This window comes from Acanthochromis polyacanthus, chromosome 2 (genome assembly GCF_021347895.1).
Source record: "Acanthochromis polyacanthus isolate Apoly-LR-REF ecotype Palm Island chromosome 2, KAUST_Apoly_ChrSc, whole genome shotgun sequence".
Classification (NCBI taxonomy): domain Eukaryota; kingdom Metazoa; phylum Chordata; class Actinopteri; family Pomacentridae; genus Acanthochromis; species Acanthochromis polyacanthus.
In genome coordinates, this window is record NC_067114.1 from 25,670,215 (window position 1) to 25,694,912 (window position 24,698).

Genomic DNA, 24,698 nt, shown 5'->3' on the forward strand with positions numbered 1-24,698 from the left:
TATTATCATTGTTTTTATGAGGACATAATATAAATCAAATACACAATGTAAAAAATATTGAGAAATTTCTTTAATTTACAATGCATTTTTTTTGTTCATTTAATTGAATATGTTTTTATGCCTGAATCTGCATTTAGAAGCATGGGAATTATCCACAGAAATTAGCACTCACAGGGTATTCATGTGTTGGTGCAGTTTTAACCCTGTGATGCACAAGATGGGTCAAAAGTGACCTTTTGATGTGATTTTGTGTTTCGTATCTTTGCATGTCAGACATTTAAACACTCAATAATGACCGACACTTTCTACTAAACAAACAAAAGTTACAAATAAAAGCAAAATTGGAGACAGTTTGAAAATACTATATTGTGCAGTATCCTGTCTTATTCTCGGTGCTGACTTGCTGTGCATTGCTTAAAATAAATTCATTTCTAACAGTAAATGTTTTTGTATAATAATTAATTTAAAAAAATATATGACTAGGTTTTGAATTTTTTCCTTTTTTTAAGAAAAAATATTCTCTTTAAGTAAAAATTTCAAAAAATTCCAAAAGTTTTGTTTCTATATAGCACGAGAGAAACTTGTGCATTAAAAAGGGTTTTCAATATATTGTGCACTGGGGCTAAAATACTTCATCTGTCAACTTTTGTCTGCCATGGTTTCTTGGGTTTTTTGTTAAGCCAGTTTGTCTTGATCCATAAGGATGTAAAGTTGTTGTTTTTTTTTAACTCTATCAGTTTTAGAAATGTGTACCTTTTGTTTATGATTGATTGCTAATCTTATCGGCATGCAAATATAGACAAAACAAACAAAAAAATAAGAATCTCCATCAGTGGCCATCTCCAGTGTTGCAGGCTGATCTTATTACTTTTGATGAACTGGACTGCAAACTATAGATGTTTTGCTCTGTATTTTTGAAGGGTAGTACTTGGATTTTACAAATACCCAGTGTGTTTATTATTATTTTTTGAAAGAAAGAAATCTGCAATTTACAGATCAACGGGTATTGTCTGTTTGTGGGATGATGTAATGCATTATTTCAAAACTTTAAAATGGTAAACTCAGTGTTTTTATTTAAAAAAACAAAAACAAAAAGAACTTGGATGTTTGGTTCTGGCATGTTAGATTCTTATGTATTTTTGGTGAAAATTATAAAATGTAGGGGAAAAATGCAATGCTTAAGGGTTTGTAGAGCAGGGTGAAGAAAAACGGACTAACAGGAGGAGTTGAATGAACACAGAGCTGGAGGTAGTCAGAGGTTACTGCAGCACAGTCAGCAGTGCATCAGTCGATTCACCTTCCCCTCCTCTTTCCAGGGGGGAAACCCCTTCCTGAGGAGGGGATGCTAGAAGCAGAGAGAGAAGGAAGGGGGGCAGTGGTGGCGGTGAACTCAGCACTTTCCTTATCTCCTCTCTCTCTCTCTCTCTCTCCCCCTCTCTCTCTCTCTCCCAGGGATCCCTGATCAGTGCCGACCAGAAGCGGAGCTGAAGCTGGCTTAACGGGGCTAAGCACACTGTCACGCTGTCTAAGAAACCACCCCCACCCACTGTCTGAGGTGACTGTCTGAGGTGACTCAGGGCTTTCAGGGAAGAGGAGGTGTGGGAGGGGGAGAGGAAAGGGAAGGGGGAAATTCTGTGTATTGGGGTGGAGGTGGGGGATCTGAGTGGAGAGTAAGATAGTGGGAATAACTGTGGACTCATTTGGGTATTTATTAGTTGCAGAAGTGTTGCATGAATGAGTGAAACTCAAGTGCAGCGGGCAGGAAGGAAGATAGAGGGTGAAAAGAGAGCAAAAAGATGGGGTGAGGAGGAAAAATGTCTGATGAGCCAATGCAGAATGTTGTTCACACTCTGTGCAGGGTATTGATGACGGTCACCATGTTATTATAATGCCATGTATATGCACATTTTCACAGGTATTCACACACGCCTACACACACACACACACCTACACACACTCAGCAGTTGGCTGGGAGTGGACATACAAAGGGACCGCGTGAGCATATCAACAGATAATTCTGATTTAATCCAATTAGTTATCCGGTATAGTAGGGTTACTTTATCTTTAAGTCCAAGCTGACCGTGTCTCACCACCTTGGTCCTTCCTCTCCCAGCTGTCCAGACCAGTAGCTGTGTATTGTTCATGGCCTAGATTATGTAATATTAATATGCATGTGTCTGAAAGCTTCAGATGCAGGGAGGAAAGTGCAAAAGAAAAAAATGCATGTCAACCCTAGGAGAATACACAGAGAATCTTTGAAACCTTCACAGCATTGTCTGTGACTGAAATGGAAACCCAGCAGGCCTGTGTGGCCTGACACCCTGGCATGCTCCAAGGATGCAAGGTTAGTTCACCTAGCAGCTATTTCTTGTCCAACTGTGGAATTGCCTTTGCCATCATATTGGGAATATCTAGCCAAGGTGCGGATGAACAAGTTGCATTCATCTGTTAATAGCAGGCCGAATACATGTAGCCTTGGTAGAGATTTATTTCAGTTGATATTAAAGTGAGGACTGACTGCGAGGCTGGTTTGGCATCTCAATGCAGTAACATGACAAAGTTAGTGAACACGTCTCACGCCACCTTCTCTCATGCTTTCCTTTCCCAATTTTGGAAACCGACAGTAAATGGATCTGCCATAATTCAGATGTGAGTGGGAGGATATATACATATATGTGTGTGTGTGTGTGTGTGTGTGTGTGTGCATGCGTATCTGGGTGTGAGTGCGTCTGCAGCTGTGTGTCATTGTAAAGTCAGGCATTATGGCAAAAAATGCATGAATAATTTAACACTCACATTATTTTTCGAATGCCATTCTTTTGAATCTGACTGCGTCACTCTAACAAATGCGTATGTCGGAAAGTTCAGGGGATTTTGTAGAGTGCCTGTGAACAGTGAGTGATGGCAACCAGCCGACTCTCAGCTCCCTCTTGTCTACCAACAGCTCCATGTGAGCCCCGTGCACCATATTCCTTCTCAGAACTAACACCATGGTGAATCGAAACAAAAAGGCCACATATTTTATTTATGTGTCAAATGTGTAGTGAAAGGAGGGTAGGAAGGAGGTTGCAGGGCGTATCACTCCGTCTGATATCATTCCATCCATGCGAATCCATTCTAGCAGACAGAGGGAGATGGGAAAGCAGCGAGCACAAGAAGGAGGGAGGAAAGAAAGGAAAGCTGAAATGGTGGTCATATTGATTTGTCAAAGAAATACAGCATTGCGTGATTTGCTTAAACGTCCACATAAACCTGAGCTGTCAGAGGTGGGCGTGCATGTATTGACATTTGGCCACACAGACATGGATTGTGGATTTTCTGTTTGGCTGAGCTATACACAGTCTTACCCGCTTGCTTCATGTCGAAACAACTAAAGTGGCCCTTGTTTTTTTTTTTTTATAAATGTGCTTTGCAGAGTCCTGTGTATCTAAACTCCCTAATCTTCCTCTAAAAACTCCCTTAATTAGTCAAATTGCCCAATCACTACAAAGTGCTGACAAAAAATTTAACTTAATGTCCACTTGGTGGCTTTTTGTGGCTCTTTCAACTACATCTCTCAATATTCTTCAACACATATGACTGAGACACGGTCTGTGGATTTCATATTTAGCTGCTACATTACAATTTTACTACGGCTTACATTTACTATTTTATGGTATCATAAAGTGCACTATCACAAAAAAACTGAATGAAACCGAGTGAAGCTGAAGGAAATACGAGTGCAGCAAACATGATTCATGAGAAGAATGGAGCACTGACCTTCCAGGGACTTCAGGTGCCTATGCTTAATAGGGTCACTGTTAAGCTTAAGTTCACTGGTGGGCCAAATTCCAAGAAACACATTTCAATCCTGTAACACCTCCAACATTCTAAGCGTAATTTAACCACTTCCGTCCCTGGCTTTTTTTAAAATTTGGAAATCAATCAATCAAGTTCCAGGCCATTCAACGTAGGCAATCATTTCTCTCCATCTAATCCGATCTTTTGCTTTCTGAATTGTGACTGTCGTATTTGGAAATTCACACCTGAATCTATTCAGAGATAATCAAAAGATAATGGACACCTTTGAAACTTTGAAATGCTGTAAGTCTGTATTTCTTACCAGGTCAAAACAAACTCAAGAACAAAATTTTAACATTCGTCTTTGGCCTACACAAAATTCTAAGTTAGAGAGTGTGTACCAGCTTTATAACAATGAGTCACTGGCACTGATTCCATTGCAGCAACTGAAAATTCTGGATAGCAGCTCTACCAAATGACGCAACAGAAATGAAGCACACACATATTCAACCCATTTCAGTCATAGTGTTACCAGGAGGCCACTACATTTTAGCAATTTGGAAAGAAAACGTGCCATGTAACTTGTCTGTCTCCTGACGAGCAATTTATTTGCAAAATCTCCATGATACTTGTGTCTCTTTGCACACAATGCATTAATGAAACAAAATGGCATAAAAAAAAAAAGTGCCCCAAATGACTATTTCTCATTGCAGGCAACTTTCTTACAAAATCACTAAAGTATCCCCTCTGAGTAGTCACATTGAAACTGTGACACCACACAAAGGCTAAAGAATGACGCACTTTTAAAACAATTTACAAACAGATTCATTGTTGTACTGTGGGTAGCAACATGCAGTTTTACATTATGTAAAACAATTTAGAAAATGTAAGCACATGAATACAACATGGCCTGAAAGTCTATAAAATAAATCAGTTTCAAAATTGTAGCAAGCTTTGGAAGTGAAATATCAGTCGCTCTTTTCCTTTACACCATCTTTTACAGTGGAAAACACTGGCCACAAAGACAATGAAGTGAAAAACAGGACAAATTTGAAGTTATTCTTTGGAACTACTCAAATCAAACATGAGTGGGAAAGTTTATATCAAGTGATGCTGACCATATATTGGCATGGAAAAATAGTATGTATAGTCACGAAACTGCGCCCCACATTGGAAACATCGACATTATAGAACACTGAAATTCAAACCATTACTAGTCAGGCATACTTTACACTACACTTGTTCTGATGGCATATTCAGAAACCTCAACTTCCGACCTTTTCAAAATGGCTGAACACGCTTGAGGACCTCTCAAAATGGTGGCCCCTCCTCGCATTTCAAGGAGTGTTAGGCCCAATTCTAGTATTGGGACCACTTGGGAGGAAATGGTTAAAACATAACTTGTCATTTCTGCAAGATCCATAAAAACCATAATCCCATAGACATTGTCATGCATCTGCAGCTGCCAAGCTCATTTCTAAAATAGAGCACCTCAGAAAATAAATAATAAAACATTGCAATGTTTTGTGAAGCTATAACCTCACTTAAGACCATCCATGCAAAATTAGCTGACACTTGCATCAAGAAAATACTACGACAGCGACATTGCACTTAATTGGTTCAAGGAATCTGCCAGTGATTCCATTGTGTTTATCCACCTTCAAAAAGTCTCACATTTGACCATTTGGGAATAGAGACAAGCTCTCTTCCACTCTGTGACTACATACCTGGCACAAGGACAAGAGTGGAGAGAGGAATGAAATTAAAGAGCAGTTAAAGAAAACTGGAGAAAAGAGCAGAGAGTGTGCACAGGGCCATAAAAGGGATAGTTTAACCATTGATCGAGAGCAGTGGTGGAAATGGCAGCTGTAAATCAATTTTATCTTGGAGCAGCTAAAGAGTGTTTTCTAATGAGGTTAATGCCATGTAATGTCTAAATTCCTCTGCTTAAAAGATGCCCTCAAGGTGGTGGCGAGAGATAGATGTCGCCATGGAAAGCTTCACACCTCACCGTTCAGCACCAAGCTAACGGATGCCTCTTTCTTTCAGGGAGTTTGCATTCTAAATTATGTTATCCCTTTATTTGTTAGAGGGTTTCAAGGGGTCATTTTATCATCCAGCACACCTTTGTCTAGACAGCTTGTTTTATTAAAAGACAGATATGTCTGCGGTCTAGATTGGGCATTTAGTAAATTATTCATTCTCTGTCCACTTCCCATATGATGAGCTCGTTTCTAACCACAACTACAGCATAGAAAACAAACACACATTTGACCATGTGCTATTCCACCACTTTTAAATAATTATATCAGTCACATTTGAACAGGTATGGCAGTTTTGAAATACCACTCATCATTTCAGTTCTAGGCAGCAAGCGGTCTAAAATGCCATATCGGAATGATTCCTGGCACTGACACTAAAATAACAAACTAACCCAGTGCTGACCACGTAGCGACACTGAAAGTGTACGGGGACTGCTGCTATACCAGGCTTCCACTAAAATCAATGAAACTGGCGACACCAGTGGCATGAAAGCAGCAATCTACAATGCAAAGGCAAAAATAGACCAGTCTTCTATTTTTTGATCAAGGTATGCGTGGCCCTCTTACACAGAACTGGGTCATAAAGTTCCAAAAATTAAAGCTAAATTACTCATATATAAGAAATAACTGCTTTGCCACTTTGTACCAAACAAGGCTTCCACTTCATAATCACCCCATAGGCATTTCATTGCCATTATTAGCTGCCTGTTGCCTAGTGACTTTATCACTTACAGAGTCTACTGTAGTCTGTAAGTCAACTTACCCACTGAAAAACATTGAAAAACATACAGCCTCATAGCACTGATTGGTTACAAAAATCAGAGACATAATCCCAAAATGAAAGTTCACCATCTTGTTTTGCAACAATGCCATGCTGAACATGTGCTGCTGGTGTAGCCACTAAGAAGATACATTTCACTCCGTGAACATCTTGCATATGCTACATGTTTAATGTCCACAGTGTGACAGATTATGACTGAAGCTGACCTCTGGCATATAGCAATGAATAAAGGGTGATGAAGCCTGAGTGTTAAGACCAGAGGGCAGAACAAACATCCATCCATGCAGTACAGATTTTTCCAAAAATACATGTTCACCCACAGAATCATATGCCACTGTACACTAGAGCAAAATTAAAATCGATACGTAAATGCTGTTAAAAACTATATAGTTGTCAAAGCATAACCAAGTCTGGCACCAACAGACAAGGTAAATCCACAGTGTCATTTCGCCTAGATGCACCATTGAGATCCTTGCCCGGAGTCTCTTCAGGTATAGTTGTATCCAGAATAAAGGAGTCAATGTCTTTAGATACCACAAACAGCCCCAGTGACTAATCTCGATGCTACTCCTGTTTATGTAACCTACGTAGCCCAATGGAAGCCAAAATAAACAAGCTAACAAAAGACAGAGCCACAGACTTGTGGCTCACAAACTTCTTAACACAGTAATCTCTTCTGTCAATGCTAGACTTAAAATTGAATTTTTTTTAATAATGACGATCCCTTTAAGTATTTTGTTTATTAGGTTACCCTGGATGTGTAACCTTGTCAGAATAAAATGAATCTCTGAAACTGCCCTTAGATCATGTGGAATTTGATCAAAATATCACATTAAAGTCTATTTGGTTTAAAGGGTTTAAACACTGGTACAGCAATTATACAAAATTGAGTAATGGCAGAAGTTTAAAAAGACAAGTTGGCATCATCTAATTTTCTCTGAAACCTCAGACCTGACCCGAGGGTGTGGCACTACATTGTGAAGAGAAGATTCAAGTAGTTTCATGTGTGTCTTGATCAAGCACAAATTTACAGGACTTCACTGAGTGTGTACCAATCTGAACAGTTAAAAATAGTGGAACTGAATGGGTGGGTGAGCTTTCAAAAGGCCGGATTTCAAACTAAAGCATGTCTATAGGTAATTATGGTGTGCGAAACATAAGCATAATACAAGCAAATTTCATCCACTGTTGTTTGGACAGCTAGTATCAGTGTTTCCTGAATATACCGCCTGCACCCCTTCCTGAGTTAGTATAGGCAGAAGTACTTAGACAGTAGGGGGGAGGGTCAAGATTCATCAACTGATACGGCCTTAGCTGATGTGTACAGGGATTCCCACAGCATCCAGTATCAAGACTAATCACAAGCTAGCTAGCATGTCGGTAGACGCAGACATGTTAAAATATTACATTACACAAATTACATTAGTTAGTAATGGAGGCATAAGGAATCCTGTTTGTCTTCAGTGAGAGTGATCTGAGCTGTCTGTAAGCTGTAAACTAGACTCCTCCATAGGGTTGCTGATTGAAAGCAGCTCACAATCAGGAAGTGCTTTTTTGGGATTTGGACACATTAGGAGTGCATTGCATTATAGGAGAGCTTGGATGATTCACGGTGATGTCAAACGGGCTTCATGAATCTCCGATGCTAAGGAATCATACCCATCACAGTGGTGGTGATTGTAGAACGGATGCAGCGTATTTCAAATTGTAATTAGTCGAACAATCACCATATATATCCATTGAACTGTATATATATGTTGATAGATATACACTAAATATGATTCACTGGTTATAATTAATTGGAAAATATTTTACACAGACAGTGGATATGCAAACACAGCTTTAAAATAATGCCACCCCAGAACACAGTGTCTTCAAACCACTCGGCTATGTGTGAGAGTGTGTGTGAGTGTGTGTGCACGTGTGTTGTGGGTACAAAAATCTGTTTACATAGTCACATTGCAGGGACAAGGCTTTCTTTTGAAAATCATCCCCACAATGACCTAAATCATTTAATCTAAGGGTGGAAGCTTGGCTTCAGGTGAGGATAAGGTTAGGTTTAGGTTAAGGTTAGGGCAAGTCAATGTAATATCCTCTGAAGCGGTGGAAACATGACTCTGTGTGTATGTGTGTGCGTGTGTGTGTGTGGCAAAAAGAAAAAAAAAATGAGTACAACCAGCACGCAGCATGAAACTTAAGGAAAGTTCATCTCCACAGACCTCTAGCATTGATCACTGGGGCCCTAAAGCTATTATCATGATCTAATTAGGTTTAACATAAGTCTGTGTCACGGCCCGGTGCAAGGCTGCCTTGTCCCCAATTCCACACTTTCACAGCACCCCTATTTAAAAATAGCACACATGCACCACATGAATACTAATACTTTTTTTTTTTTCCAGTTTCACTGAGATCTACTTTAATGTCAGAGTGAGGTCTAAGCAAAGAGAAATGATGTAATTCACAAGCCGTTGAACAAGTGTGGGGTAACCTCCCAGGTTTCCCCTCTCATGTAGATGCATGTAGGCACTGTGGCAATCCATCAAAGAGAAATTATTGAATAAAAAAACATATTTTTTATACCATACTGTACTACACATTCATATGTAAGTGTTACTCTGGAAAATAAATAGAAGCTTTGATGAACTGGCTTTAGAGGGTGTTTGAATCAGCAGTTATTTTAAAAACATGCTGCTTTAGTATCGTTGAGAAGCAGTAGAGCGGTCTCTGGTTTGTTGTACATGTTTTCTGTTGACGATGCAACTTCTACAGCAAACTGACTTTAAGCCATAGTAGCCATACTAATATATATTAGAACAGAATTGTTTTTATTGCTTAGGCACACATGTAAAATAGCCTTCTGATTTTGTTTTGAATGTTTACAGTTTGGTATCTTGCTGTCTCTGACTGTAGGTTTCAGTCAGCTCTATTCTTTCTGTGTTCCTGTGAGCTGTGAGTTAGAGATGATCTGAATACCCCAGGCTTCAAAGGTAAAAAGGGTGAAACATGCAGCGAGCGCCTATAAATTTAGCTGTCAAAACACTACTACGTTAGACTTTAATAGAATACTACAGTCTATTTAATTTGTTATGTACCTCATATCTGGGTTGAGGTGCTTTAATACAGTTGAGAATTACTGTTCTGACACCTTATTCGTTTTCAACGTGATTAGCAGCGATGGTGTGCATGGCTAGCGCAGTGGGTGGCAGTGGCCAAGTGCACCCGCCTTCTCTTCCCCTACACACACACACACACACACACACACACACACACACACACACACACACACACACACACACACACACACACACACACACACACACACACACACACACACACACACACACACACACACACACACACACAGAGAGACAGATACCAGCTCTCACATGTACAAACTTAAGAACATGAACGCTTGCACACAGACTGAATAGTGTAGGCCTTGCTGTCTTCACAAACTCACTTTTTTTAATTCCTCTTTTTCCCGATGTTGTACAATCTATGCATACATTACAGTCTTATTATTTCAGGGCCATGCTGAGGAACCATGCTTCAGTCCCCATGTAGGCAAAGACAAGGCGGCAAAAAAAAAGGTGTAAGAGGAATCCCCTCCCTCTACACGACTCCTGTGTCCTCTGTTATTATGAATAGTAGTAAGAGAGAAATGCTTATAACCCATTCAAATGTGTTCATGGTTTCTGAAGGACCACTCTCACCAAACGAGCCTCCCCCCCCCTCCCTCTTTTGATTGATATGTGAAATCCGTCTCCCTCTGCAGCTCTAAAGGCAGTCCCTGTGTGCGTCTGAAAGGTGCTCATTGTTGAGTAGAGACCACTTTGTCAAGAAACAATCCTGTTCCCAAGGAAGCTGAGAATGTCTTAAAAAAGATACAGGCCCTTATTGTGTACATTGGGGAACTTTAATTTTGTGTGTGAGGTCATTTTAATCCTGATTAATTTTTATAGTAGCGGTTGTAGTTCAATGGCTGGTCGCCCTAATGCTCTAAAGAAGGAGCAAAATAAAGGAAGAATGGGAAAGAATGAAAAACCCACCCACAGGCCCGCTGAACAATCCTAAACTTAAAGTGTCACGGAGAGTGAGGAGGAAGGGTAGAGGCCTTTGTTGATGGACACATTGGGATGTATTTAAGTTCTACAAAGGAGATTCCCTGAATGGAGGCCTGATTTTTGCTACAAGGTTTAAAATGCGCGGTCTAAGGATAGATTTGCCACTTGATAAAGTTTGTGTAGGGTAATCTCTCAGGCCACAGGGGCTGAGGAGACTATGCCTCTGAACTGGTGCAGAAGAGGAAAAGCAACAAGCTTCAATGCAGGTACGCATCTGTGACACTGCATGTAAGTGAACATTCTCACTCTGCATATTAGACATTTCCAAGCCATTGTTATCAAATTTGACCTCGGCAAACTTTCACATTGTCAGAGTCTTATTCTTTTTAATAATTGAACTCTCAGACTTCATCTCTTGTGCAAACTAATGGCCTTATTTGAATAGAAGTTTGTCTTTTCAGCTGAGCTGCGTGGCTGTTTTGTTGTTAGTTCACCCTCTGGCCTCTTGTAGGTTTAGACTAGACACGAGCCTATTAGGTAGCTGAGTTGAAATGTAAACACCAAGCAGCTAAAACATGTGATTCGCCAAACTGGATAAAATTCCCAGAATTTTTTGGTTACATTTTAGCAAATTAAAACCCTAAATAAACACATAACTTATTTTATTTTGTTGCATTCTTCAAACGTTGCAGGAGGTTTGCTCATCGCCACTGCGGCTAAATGGAAACTGGATCTTGTTTGAGAAACGGCAGGGTGAGACCAAACAGTGTGATTCATAATGGTTATTTATGTACCATGTAGCTGAAACTCAGCAGGGAGCAAAGGCATGGTCTTTACTAAGTACATCTTTTTCTGCTTAGTTTCTCCTCAGTTGGGCTCGCGGCCTGTCTTTCTGATATCATCTCAGTGTTTTTGATCATCCCCAAAATAACGAGTGTAGGAGTCTGCTGTTCTTGAGCAAAGAAATTAGGTGCATTCAAACAAGTTTCACTGGTGTGTTGTGACAATCAAGTCGGAGGCAGACAGATGCACATAGCTTCGGTTACCTCTGGTTTGGTGACAGATCCTCATCATTCCTCCAAATTCCAGCAGCTAGCAAACTTACAAGTAAACAAACACTGAAAAATAATGCCATTACCACTGACACTTGTTCCCCCTTTAGTATGAAAAAATACACATTTCTAACTTTTGGGGAAAAAAATCCTTTTTCCTCTCTTTCCTCTAACTGTCCTTTATTTCTTTCTCTGCTTTTCCCTCCTCCCTCTTTCCCCTCTGTTCTGAGATGCAGAGATCCAAGTGCGCAGTGGTGCATTACTAAGGACACCTGCTCTGTTGACGTGGCCAGGCAGATTGACTGTGTGTTTGAGTGTGAGTGTGTGTGTGTGTGTGTGTGTTTGTGCTTTTTATTCATTCATCAATTTTTAAGCTGAGACAGGGACCAGACCCATCAAAAATTGTTCTGAAGTGAATCTATTCAATTCTGCTTCAAATTCAGCATAATGGGCTTTAAATCCAGAATTGACTGCAGCAGTGCCCTTAAGCCAGCAAAGTAGTAAGAAAATCATACCAGTGCTACATGGTGAGGTTTCATAAGCAGAACAGAAAGACAAACATCAATGCTAGAAAAAAATGTTTTTTTCATTTTTTTTTGAAATACCAAATCATCATCTTTAATTTAAATCATTCAGCTATATTCATAATGAAGATTGAAAATAAATTCACATGTAGTATGTCCAAATTCTTTCCATGAAAACACTTTTCTGCTACAGTCCTGAGTCAAAATCTTAGACCTTGTTTCTACCAAAGGAAAAAATAAATAAATTAAAAGCAAAATATGGGACCTCTCTTCCCACCATTTCAGTAATTCTTCTTTGAAAAAAGAGTGCGAGTCCTCTTTCCAGAAGGTAGAAATGAACAAAGGAAGGAGAGTTCAATGCCTAGGAGGGCACAATATGTTCTGTTACATTATACTCTACTTTTTCTATTGCTCTGGAAGGAGAAAAAGAGTGGAAGTGAAGGAGGCAAAAGGCGAGCGAAAAGGAATATTTTGCCACCTTATTACTGACATTTGAATGAGTTCTGTTCGCATCCACTCCTAAACCCCCACCCTGTACTCCCACCGCACCCCAACCGACATACAAAAAAATTCTTATTCACTTAGTATGTAGGTCACATTACAGTGGTGTCTAGCTATTGGACATGGGCTTAGATAACTGTTTGTCGAGTATTAAATGCTTTCGCTGCATCAGCAGCCTCTGCCACTGGTATTTCTCACACAGCTGTGCAACTGAAAGGAGGCAGCGCCGCAGCAAAAATCATGTCACACTCATGCACATGCACACACATGCTTTCAACCTCTGACGCCTTTTTGTGTACACTTTAAAATTCTTGTTTGTGTAAAACATTCAGTCTTCTCGTATAAAGGTTCCCAATGTGAAGTTGAAAACTGCTTTTCAAAGCCAGCCAGAGCAGCATCTGTAAATGAGGACCGTGCTTTGGTGAATAGGAGGTAAACCCACTGACCTGAGGTGCTAACTCAAGCAGATGAATCTTTGCTTTTCTTACCTCTTATCCCTGTTTGCTTTGGGTGACCTTGTACACCAGCTCTGATGCAGTGTGTTCACATAGCACTGCCCTAATGGCTTAGATAGGCCCCAGTGTGGTCAGTACTTTCCACTGAAAACACCCCTCGATGTTCGACCCTTTCCCTCCTCAGTGGTACACTTGCTGCTCGCGACAACCACTGCAACCTCTGATTTGAAAATGGCCAGGCGGAGGTGTGGGGCCGAGGAGAAAATTGCACCTGCTTTTATACCAGCAGGATCCAGGCAAGGAGTTAAGTGTTCACTTAAAACAGAAAGGCAGGAGACAAGAGGGGCACCGAGCTGCCGTACAGTTTTGCCCTCTGTTGTCTTTGCATGAAATGAAAGATGCAAGAAGTATGCGTGTTTGTGTGTGTGTGTGTGTGCGTGTGCGTGTGTGTGTGTTTGTGAGTTTTCTTCCCCTCCCTCTGTCCTTTGTATGAAATGAGCCCAGATGGTGATTGATTTTTCAAGTGCTGACATCCCTGCTTGAGAAGCACCCCTCCATTCTACACACACACTCACACAGACATGCACAGACACACACACACTCGTACACACACACACACACACACACACACACACACACACACACACACACACACACACACACACACACACATACCCTTCTTTGTGCCGAGCAAGTCAGGCACACTAACATCTCGGTGCCATCATCATCTTTGTGACTGCCAGCAACCACCATTGATTGACAAAAGTATGCATGCAAACAAATAGACACACACACACACATGCAAGGACACACACACACACACACACACACACACACACACACACAGTCATCCAAACACACAAGCACAGAGCAAGAGGTCATTTCCACTCTGCCCTTGTTTACAGATGCTGCTTTAAAAATCCAAACATGTAAAGGCAGTCAAATGACATAAAAATCCGAAAGACAATCTGCTTTTGCACAAATGAATTTGAAACTGTTAGTTAATAAACTGTTTAGCTGATTGACAGAATGCTAATCAACAGTTTTTAATAATTAAAAAATGCATTTTTTGAATGTTTATGAAGCAGAAATGCCAAACAATCACTGGTTCCAGTCCCTCAAAAGTGAGAGCTGATTTTTTTTTCTATCACTGTATATTGATTTTAATTTTGTTTTGGACTGTGTGCTCTGAACAAAGCAAGCAATTTAAAACTCTTATTCTCGTCTCTTGGAAAGTTTTACAAGCAAATTTTAGTGTTTGAATAAACAGTTTTCACACAACGAACAAGGCCAACACAACATTTTTTCTTTGAAATGGTTTGAACGAATATTTAAATTAATCAAGAGACAGTCACAATCATCAGACTAATTAATAACATTTCAACCTAAAAAATGCAGTGTGTGTTAAAAGAAATCAATCAGGAACACACACACACACAGTTTTTCGATGTTAAGCATTTATATTCAATAGAATGTATTGTATTATTTGCTAAATGTTCACTGAACACACAAGATTAAAGGTTAAAATCAAACACAAACTAGATATGAAAGTGGTCATATGTAGAATGACCTTGTGAATAAAAGAGAAAGAAAACAGACAGCAAAAGATAATGATGTCGAAGATATTTTACAGAGTAGCATTTTACAGAATCTTCCCATGGTGAGAGGCAGATAGAGACACAGAGAAATGGTAGCAGGGGTAGCGTAAAGTGTCAGAGAGCTGTATGCCACAGCAGCCCCATTGAGTTAAAGTGGCTGTGTGGCTAAATGATGTCATTGGCTAACTAGGCGTTCTCAGGCCATTGCCTCTGTTTGCGTGACTAAATACATACAATTAAGGCCTCGGCACTTCTCAATCTCTGTGAACTCATTGTTATCCCCGGGTTCAAGTGCACTGATAATGGAGGGCAGAGGAAAACAGGCGTAGCAGTGAGAGAGACAGAGAGCTGGTGGGTAAAATAGACATCTCATTATTAGTGGCATTCTCTTTCACCCCAACAGCGCTACTAAAGCCTTGTTCACTAGTCTGTCCCCTTTTCTGCCTGTTTTCTTTCTTCTTGTAGCTTTCTCTCTCTTTGTCTCACTTTTTATTTCTACCTTTAACTATGATTTGAACATTTGTTCTGGCTTTCTTTCCTTTCCTGCCTTTCTCTCACTGCATCCCTCTCCTTTGTTTTAGGATGCTTTGTGTCACCAGTGTTTCCCCCCATAATGTGGGTGGTTTTCACATAGAGGCCTGAATGCAGACCTTGTCTGTCACCTTTTATGTTTCTGGATTGTGATATTTTGTGTTGAGGATGTTTTTTCTGAACGTTTTAAGTGGATAGACAGTTTGGTATTTTAAATTTCAGCTAACGGCTTCACTTCACCAGGCCCTTATTATGTTGGACTGCAGTTTCTTTATCTATCTGCTGTAATTCTATTTGAGACTGAAAAGCAGCTGCAACAACTTTTCTTTGTAATTTTGAATGGTGAAAAAAATAAATAGAACTCCTGATAAAGGAAATATGCAACCCTCACTCTAGCCTATCTAGAGCAGTGGAGGTCACACTGTGGTCTCCGTGCCATGACACACACACGAACACACACACACCAAGCAGATCGAGTGTAATCGTCTAAAGCGAGACTTCCCTGATGGCCTCAACACTCGACAGTGATGCCCTCAAGTCTCAGAGAAAACTCTGTAACTGGAGAACAATTGCTTCTGTCTGTCTTGAGTAACTGGATCACTCTGCTGTCCTCCCTGCCCACAGGCACACACACACACACACACACACACACACACACACACACACACACACACACACACACACACACACACACACACACACACACACACACACACACACACACACACACACCCACCATCGTCATCACAATCACACATTAATGTATACACACTCACACACAAACAGCGCATACACACAGATAGTCTTATCACTAAGACGCACACAAACGGACAGATAAATGCCACTAACGAGAGAGAAGCGGAAGTGAGCTCACACACAGAAACAGCCAGTTTGCAGGAGTATGTCTGACAAAGAGGTGTGTGTCTGAGGCCTGATGGAGGGCGACTCCTCCAGTGGTGCAGTGGTGGTAGTCTAGGTAAATGGATCTTATTTAGTGGCGCATCAACACGTGTAAGGGGGCTTACGGCTCATTACTCTGGGCTCTGATCCTCTCTGCTCGCCCACTGATGGATGGCCGGGGCTGCTCGGAGGAGGTGCAGGTGGGGGGAGGTGAAGGAGATCGGGACGGACATTGACCATACACTCCTTCGTGCCTCCCTCCACCCTTCACTCTCCTTGATCCTTACACATCCTGCCCCTCACTGTCTTCTGTCCACTTTTCGATTGGTTTGAATAGAATTTTCACACACATAATCCGTATCTGTTCTGGTAAGAAAAAAAAAAGTGTTTCGAATAACTGCTGATAAAACCAGTTTTTAACACAACATTCCACTCAAAGCATGTCAAACTGTGTATGAACTCTTCAGTCAGATCCACTCAGAGCATCACAAACTGTAATCCACATTAATCAAGACCATAAGAATCTAACTAAAAACCAAGTGACAGAATGCAAACACTCTTTTAATTATCATTGGAATGCACATTTCCCCCCTACATGTAATTTAGAGAAAACAAATCAACACACACAAGTATTTAGTGAATTTTAACCCCCCCCCCATATACCTGTTGTTCTTTAGAGGTTTGGGAGTCTGTAACTGCTTCAACAGGCTATAAATTTTTGGTCAGGCATTCTGCATTCAACCTCTTTACCCTGCTCAGAATCACTCTTCTGTAAGTGGTGAACTTTTAAACTCTTACATTAGCTCCCTGACACTTAATTGTTACCAGCACACAAACCTGCACTGTAAACGTCGCAGCCATGACACCACACTATCACACACACACCCTTGCACACACACACACACACGCACACACACACACACACACACACACACACACACACACACACACACACACACACACACACACACACACACACACACACACACACACACACACACACACACACACACACATGCTCCTTTCAAAGCGCTCAGTCAAGTCCCTCTTTCTTAAGCTCGCAGAGCATTCCTCTCATTCATGGAAGCAGGGCCCTCCTAGTGAAGCGCTTAATTGGCTGCAGATTGCTCTTTAACCTCAGGGTTACACCGCACACACACACAAACAAGCCATGCACACACAAAGGCATAAGCAAATGCGCATACACACACCATTTGGGCAGGCTGTTAACGTCTTAAGGGAAATGGAGAGTGGTTTTTACAACTCAGTGGGGAGGTCAAGGGTCAACAGATTTGTAACAGACAATCTCTAAGGATCTGTCAGTCAAGGCTAAGATGCCATGGTGACTACTGCGCACACACACACACACACACACACACACACACACACACACACACACATATAAGTGGATACTTCTCAGTTGCCTCGAAGTGTCTGCTTTGCCATTTTGCTGTTTCAGCTGTCCCTGCAAAGATGGAAGAATTTGATGAAGTCTGGTCGAACAAGCTGGACAGGATCAGATGCAGCCCACTTGACTTTAGAGCTGGTTCAGTCAGTTTTGGACTTGTGTGCATTTAGCCCAAATGGGACATCTCGGTCCCAGAACTATCCGTTTTAACCCTCTGCCCATCGGACCAGCTGTAACATCTCAGCCCTTGAATGTGCCGCCCAACAGGGATATGTGTTTCTCTCTGCCTCCCCTACTGGGACAACTGTACTGCTCCTCAAAACAGAAGCTCTGGCTGTTATTGAGATCAAACTATGGCTTGAGAGAAAAAGGAATTCTTCATGTGCAGTTTCTCAAATACAATCGTAGTGGACGTTTTTGACATATGTCTTTATTTACATTGTAGTGGGGATATTTTTACATTTTTTGTGTGTCTGTATGGGTGCATGTGTGGGTACGTTAATCCATCTCTCACTACTCCCTATTGTTTAGGATACATGGTAAATATGCTTTTCTGCATGACTCACGCTCTTCTTCCAAAAGAATTAAGATCTCACTGTTTTCCTCCCAAATTAGCTTTTACACTTTTATCCTGGTGCATGAAAGAACTTACTGCTAATATGATTGTGTGCGACGGAGGAAGAACAAGTGGTAGCAATTGAAAAAGAGACAGAGGGATGCTAAAGGATGAGGAAAGAAAAAGAACATTAGTTATTTGAAGCAGTGAGTCAGTTAAGATTTGAATGCTTTTTTGATGAGCTTATACTGCTGGAGATGAAGGGGGAAAAAAAAACTAAACAAAACAATGCACACTTTACAGCATTCAGACATCAGAAACAGGTAGAGATTCAGCAATGCCTGCGAGTTCTCCCACTGTACAGGCTTATGAATGATTAAGCTACTGTGGCAACAAGGGCAGATCATATTACAGACGCCATTTTGTTAGTTCCCCCTGCAATCTTTTATATCTCCACCATTTGTTTACCATATTTATTCCAAACAGGATGATGGTGGTGTGTGTACTGATGAGTGTGTGTGTTTGTGTGTGTGTGTGCATGCATGTGTGTGTGAGATGAGAGTTGTAGGCAGGGTGGCATGCTCAGAGTTAATGCCACAAATTGTTGTTAGATGCAGGTCTCCCTCTGCCATGCGTTTTGGACAAGAAGGCAATGTGATTGGCTTTGTTCAATCTTTCTGGCAGCCGACACCAGCTGACATCTGTTCCCTCCTAACCACTCAGACTTATCTCCATCAGGGAACACACACACATACACACACACACACGCGCGCACACACACAAGATCTGTACAAGCAGACGAGTACCGTCGCATAAAACAGGCGCATGCACACACCGATTCATGCAGCCATGCACACAACCGTACTTGTGCTTTGAGGGGAAAAAAAAATTAAAAAGCTTGTCCATACTAGTTGCTTATGTGCACACACACACTGTTACCCACATTTTGTGGTAATGAAGAGTGTAGGGCAAGTGCATTTACACAAAAGTTGCACATTTTATCAGTCTGATAATTTATGAGTGATATCCACATTAACCAGGTAGAGAAATAAAGAATTTGAGTCAGTTTAATATCTCTTAAGCAAATGACCGTCTGCGAAACTGGCCAGTGTGTAACAAAAAAAAAAAAAAGAAAAGCCCTTTTTCCCCCCTGAAATGAGGGGATGCAGAAAAAAAAAAAAGGACAGAAGTCTGTGGAGTGAGAGGGGGAGGCTGTTTGAAATTAGCCCTCCACTCTGGGGTCTTGGGAAATGAACGTGACACGTCCAGATTTGGTGTTTTTGTTGCAATTACCACAAAACACCAGATGAATTCTTTTCAAGCCATGTGTGCTGGTTTGTGTATGCATGAGTGTGTTGTGTATGGTGAGCGCGTACAGATCTGGATGTGTGAGCATGTATGTGAGTGCAGTGTTCATGTGTGTGCCCGTGTGTGTGTGTGAGCAGGTGGCAGGCATATTTGAAGATGACAGTAGGGGTCTGACCCATGCCAGGCTCAATAAAGCAGCCTTGTGATGGAGCTTATGTGACACACTATCCCTAGGGCTCTGAGGTCTTTCTCTCCCTCACACACATGTGCACAACACATACACACACACACACACACTCACACACACACACGCGCGGTGCCTCATTTCCCAAGTGGTGCTCTCTGTCAGATAGCAAAGGCTGCACTCTGATTGCTGTGGGTGCGTGTGAGGTCTGTGTGTGGTCTAATGACGACACACTGTACAAAGCGTTAGCATTAACGCTATTCATCCAAGTCATCACCTCTGTATTTTATACACAACTCATATTTCCAGTTGTAACAACCATCTACATCTGTTTTGAAATGTTTTGAATGCTGGTTGCACTTGCAAAGTTGAGTTAAATCACTTGGAGTCAGTTACTGCTATGCCGTGCATCACGCTAAACTAGGAAACCACAGCCGAATATACAGAAAACTCAGATGTACAATCATATGATAATGAAATTTACAAACGTCATCTCTGAAAAACTCAACCAGACTTACTTATTATTTGAGAAAGCAACTCCTTTTGGTCATTTCCGCACATTAATCATTTGTTTGGGAGATGGCCTCACAATTGTGCTGTATTTTCTTCATAGGCCTCAATTATAAGGATGTCAAACTCAAGATTTTTTGGGGACCTAATCAATCCTTCAGTGTTGGGTCTTTCTGTCACTGAATCTGATTTGACACTAAGATCTCACTTGTAAATGAAGGAATCTGTGTGTATGTGTGTCTCTCTGTGTGTGTGCGTCTGTTCTTTGCATACCTCGAAAACCGTACATCCGATCTTCTTCAGACTTGGCGGATGTATTCCTACGGCCTCAAGGGAGTGCAGTGTCAAGTTATAATGTGGACCTCTGAAGGGGCACTGACCTACCCTATCTAAATGTTGCTTACAACAGATCTTTTCAGTATCAGATAGATCGAACAAAACAGTTAAAGGCTTCCGAAAGCAATTTTGCTTAGCCTGTTTTTCATGACCTGCTTGATTGAAATGCTGAAGGCCCTGGTTGAAAACCATTTAGCTGATAAGCTCATATTTTTTTGTGATATGACAAAATATTAATTGCAAGACTGTGACTCCAGAAACTGACCTGATGAAACCGATCACACAAAGGTGATGCTTTTATTCTTTTGCAGAATATAAACAGCCTAAAATACCCAAAGGCAAGTTGCATTTTGGCTAGTCATCAAGTTAACTATGGAATAAGTAACAATTGATGTGACTTTTCTGTTTAAAAAGTGAGCTAAAATGAAAAACCACTTCTTGAATGTTTTGTAAACTGATGAGAAAGAGAGAGGACAAATAATAGATACAGTAAGATAAGCTGATTAGCAAATTTTGCCAACTTGCATGTTAGAACAGAGTCAATGACCAAATAATGAAATGCTTGCGCTGTAGGGCCAGGGTGTCATTAGGGGAGCAGCAAAGCAGCAATAGAAGGCGGAAGAGGGCAACACAGGAGTGTACATGAAAGAAAGAATCTCATTTTTGACAATTTCTTTATACTGAGAATGAATGATAAGCATCCTTGATATTATACTTTTTTATGACTGGATTTACAGCAAAAGCAAGTGTAAAATCTGTGTCTCTAGAATTCAAAACTGGTTTCAAAATGGCCACAAGGCTACATGGAGAAGGAGGGTTAAGGTGGTTTAATCATAGATCATCTTGACAGTAATGCTTTGAGGCAGACACAACTGTCTCTGAGACAGAGAAGAAACAGGTTGGATGTTACCTGTCAAATAGACAAAAAACATCTCACAACTCATATTCTCTCTGATGCTCTGCCTCACTTCCTCCTTTCATGCTGCTGTTGGGAGAAGTACCTTGTATGTACAGTTCTGCGCAACAATTTTAGATCCTAAAATTTAGGCAATCTTGTTAACAACAACAATAATAATAATAATAATAATAATAATTTGTCGGTTGAAATTCCGGTGTTTCAGTTTTGGGTTTGGTGTTTAAAGTCCACAGAATTTGTTGATTTGGTGTAATGCTCTGTTTTTTCACCTTCTTTCTGATTCTTTCACATTTGTATTTGCATATATGGGGGAAAAATGATTTGAATGAGGGGGCAAAATACTTTCAGACCTTTCAGGTGTAGGAACCAAGTATCCCACTTCTCATTTGCAGCCACAATAGACCACACTCAAAACAAGTGTCCTGGTGGATTTGCACGCTATTTTTTTCAGCACTTGCTGGAAAACAAGACCTGCAAAATAGCATCACCTGAGCAGGAATGTGGTATCCCTACATGTACACATTGCTGTTGCAATCATCTTTTTTTTCTCTCTCTCTCATAGGCATGTACAGTGCTGAAAACATGGTTTATGTAATGTAATAGCTGAGACTCTGGTGGAGTGGAGGACAAGGTCTAATTTTTCCTTGCTTCTTCCTTTATTATCTACTGTGTAAGGTTATGTGTCCTTTGCTGTTGTTTACCATGATGATTGGATTTTGTAGAAGGAGTATCCTTCTCTAGTGTAAAAATACAATTTGTTGTTAAGCTAAATTAAAAGTTCACACCGTGTATCGTTGACTACCCAAGCTAAACATTTTAACTATCAAATGAAACATCAGAAGAAAAAAAAAGAATACAAGTTGACTATTACTTACAAAGAAGACAGCAGTAAATGTACCTGATGTGATAAAATGTACTTAGTTACTTGACAGATTACTATATCTACAATGTTTTAAATTATATGTAACACAGAGAAAAAGATGGTTGTAACCGGATATCATTGAAAGAGTTCATTTAAAAAAATAGTTGAGCAGAAGAGAATACAAAGCAGCTACACTCCATGCACGGAGAGCCCACCAGAAAGACATTTCCTGCTACTTTTCCACCTGTTCCTCGAACCACCATTGTTCCAGCAACCCAAGGAAGCCTTTCTTGCTTGTCAAAGTTCTTGTCCAATGTGCTGAACAGGTCCCTCATTTTTGCAAATGGCCTGTCTTCAAGAACCAAAAATAGCAAGTACAGTTTGTTTGTTTTTTTTTTAACTGAAGCTGTTAGGATTACCATGTCCTGGCTAACGGAAAAGTTACAAAGACAAGGGTCAAATATAATCTTGCATAGACTTGTTTGCTGTATGGCATCTCAGGACAGCCTGGTAACATGAGATTGGATATGACTAACATAAATGACAGAAATATTCAAATGTATAGACATTATATGTGAAATGTGTTTGACTTTGCATGCTATTTATAAGCAATCCAATGGTTTTACACTGCTCTGGGAAACTTAAGCTGAAACGGTCTCCTTTCCTCTTTAAGTGGAGATTGGCCACATGTTCCCAACGCAAGTCACATGGCTCGTCAAGTGACAAAGGTAAAATAGAGCCATGTTTTGTGATCGTTTTCACTCCAGCCTTCGCAATAAATGACCTCGTGGCACTTCCTTTTGAGTGCTTTTTGTTTACTGTTCACCTTTGCTTTGGTTCCAAATACACAGTGGTTAAGTAGCCCGTTCAGAATTTAGTCATAAACAACGGCATGTCTTGCTGCTCCATGATTTGTTGCATTGGCCATTCCCAGCACAAATTCGTCTCGTCTCTCAAGTTCGACATTTTTGTTATCTTTGAGTAAATGACCTTTTTTATTTGTCGTCGGATGTTTGTATCCTCCTGGTTTCACGCCAGCTACATGAAACGTGATCAACACACCCACTCGCTTGCTGTGAATTCTCCAGACAATGACCTGCTCCGTTCACACATGAGCCCATTCGGACATTACACAGACTTTGTGCTAGAGATCTGGCAGGGTAAAGTCTGTTTAATGTCTGGACCAACTGATTTGATCATCTGTGTCCTCATACACAGCTCCACAAAGAATAATATCTGCAAAATTTCAGGAATGCAGTGCATGTGTGAAAACACAAGGCTACAACAGCCAGACAGAAAGGGGGGCAGCATGGACTTTATAAAAGTAAAGAAACCTTTAAGATGGAAATAAAAGCCGATGCAAAAGTACCTTAACCTGCATCCGGCTAGTGGCCAGCAGGGAATGACTCCACTGGCTAACAAAGAAGTTTGATTGTATAGAAGACACAATTATCACCCTACTTCTCGCTTGAATTATTACCTTCGTAAGCATTTTGATACAGAATTGATGGTCTGAATTGATAATTTCTAATATCCTTCAGTACAATGTGATGTTCATTTTGAAAACGATAGTGCTATTCAGAGTTAAATCAATAATAAAGCATAGTATGGTTTAGAGTGTAGATTGTCACTGAGAACTCAGGGACACTCTGCACAACTATACTGTAGTAACTTGTCAGTCACATGTACCCCTTGTTCCACGCCACCTCCGCCCTCATAGCATGATATGGTCACTTCTGGCTCCACAAAAACAAGGTGACAATGACCAAACTGCCAAATTTGAAGCTTCAGAATGGCATTCCACGAACCAATGGCTGTATCCTCTTCTTTTATAAAGTCTACCTAGCCACTATCAGCTAACAATCTGTTTTCTGGGGGATATTTTAAAAGACACATTTCGAGTTGTAGCAAATACTCGTCTTGCATTAGAAATTCATGTAGAAATTTGTTGATGGTTTATTGAACCTTTCAAAGAAAAGCAGTGCACTGATTGACTTCTGAAAAAATAAGATAAAGTAAAAATACTGGGAAGTAATTCCCAGCTTTGTTTGCATTTTCTGTATGCCTTTTTTCCCTTAAAATTGATAGAATTCCATCTCTTAGCTATACAGTATCTGCCTGTCCCGTTAGCGCCGAAAAGGTTGCCAGTCAGCCACAGGGTAGGCACATTCAGACAGACAACCCACATTCACACCTACAAGCAAGTCACCAATTAACCTAAGTTGCATATGTTTGGACTGTAGAAGACAACCCATTTATTATTACCTATAGACTTGCATAAAACCATGATTTGACCTCAGCTCATATCAAAAAACAGAGAATTACACTTTGCACCTTAGCTCACAGTGAGAAACAAATATATTTCCTTTTTCCTTCTGGACTCTTTGTGA

General features: G+C 40.6%; 1 protein-coding gene across 5 annotated transcripts in view; it reads left to right on the top strand.

Moving 5' to 3' along the window:
• znf536 (zinc finger protein 536) overlaps positions 1 to 24,698 on the top strand; it is a 237,376-nt gene that overhangs the window by 44,264 nt on the left and 168,414 nt on the right. For 4 of the 5 annotated variants that reach the window (XM_022191829.2, XM_051941522.1, XM_022191828.2 and 1 more), the window contains exon 3: positions 1,453 to 1,555. The gene's annotated coding sequence lies outside the window, so the exon portion shown is untranslated. Of the gene's footprint in view, positions 1 to 1,452; positions 1,569 to 24,698 lie in introns of all 5 variants that reach the window. The other variant, XM_051941512.1, reaches the window with a different exon arrangement.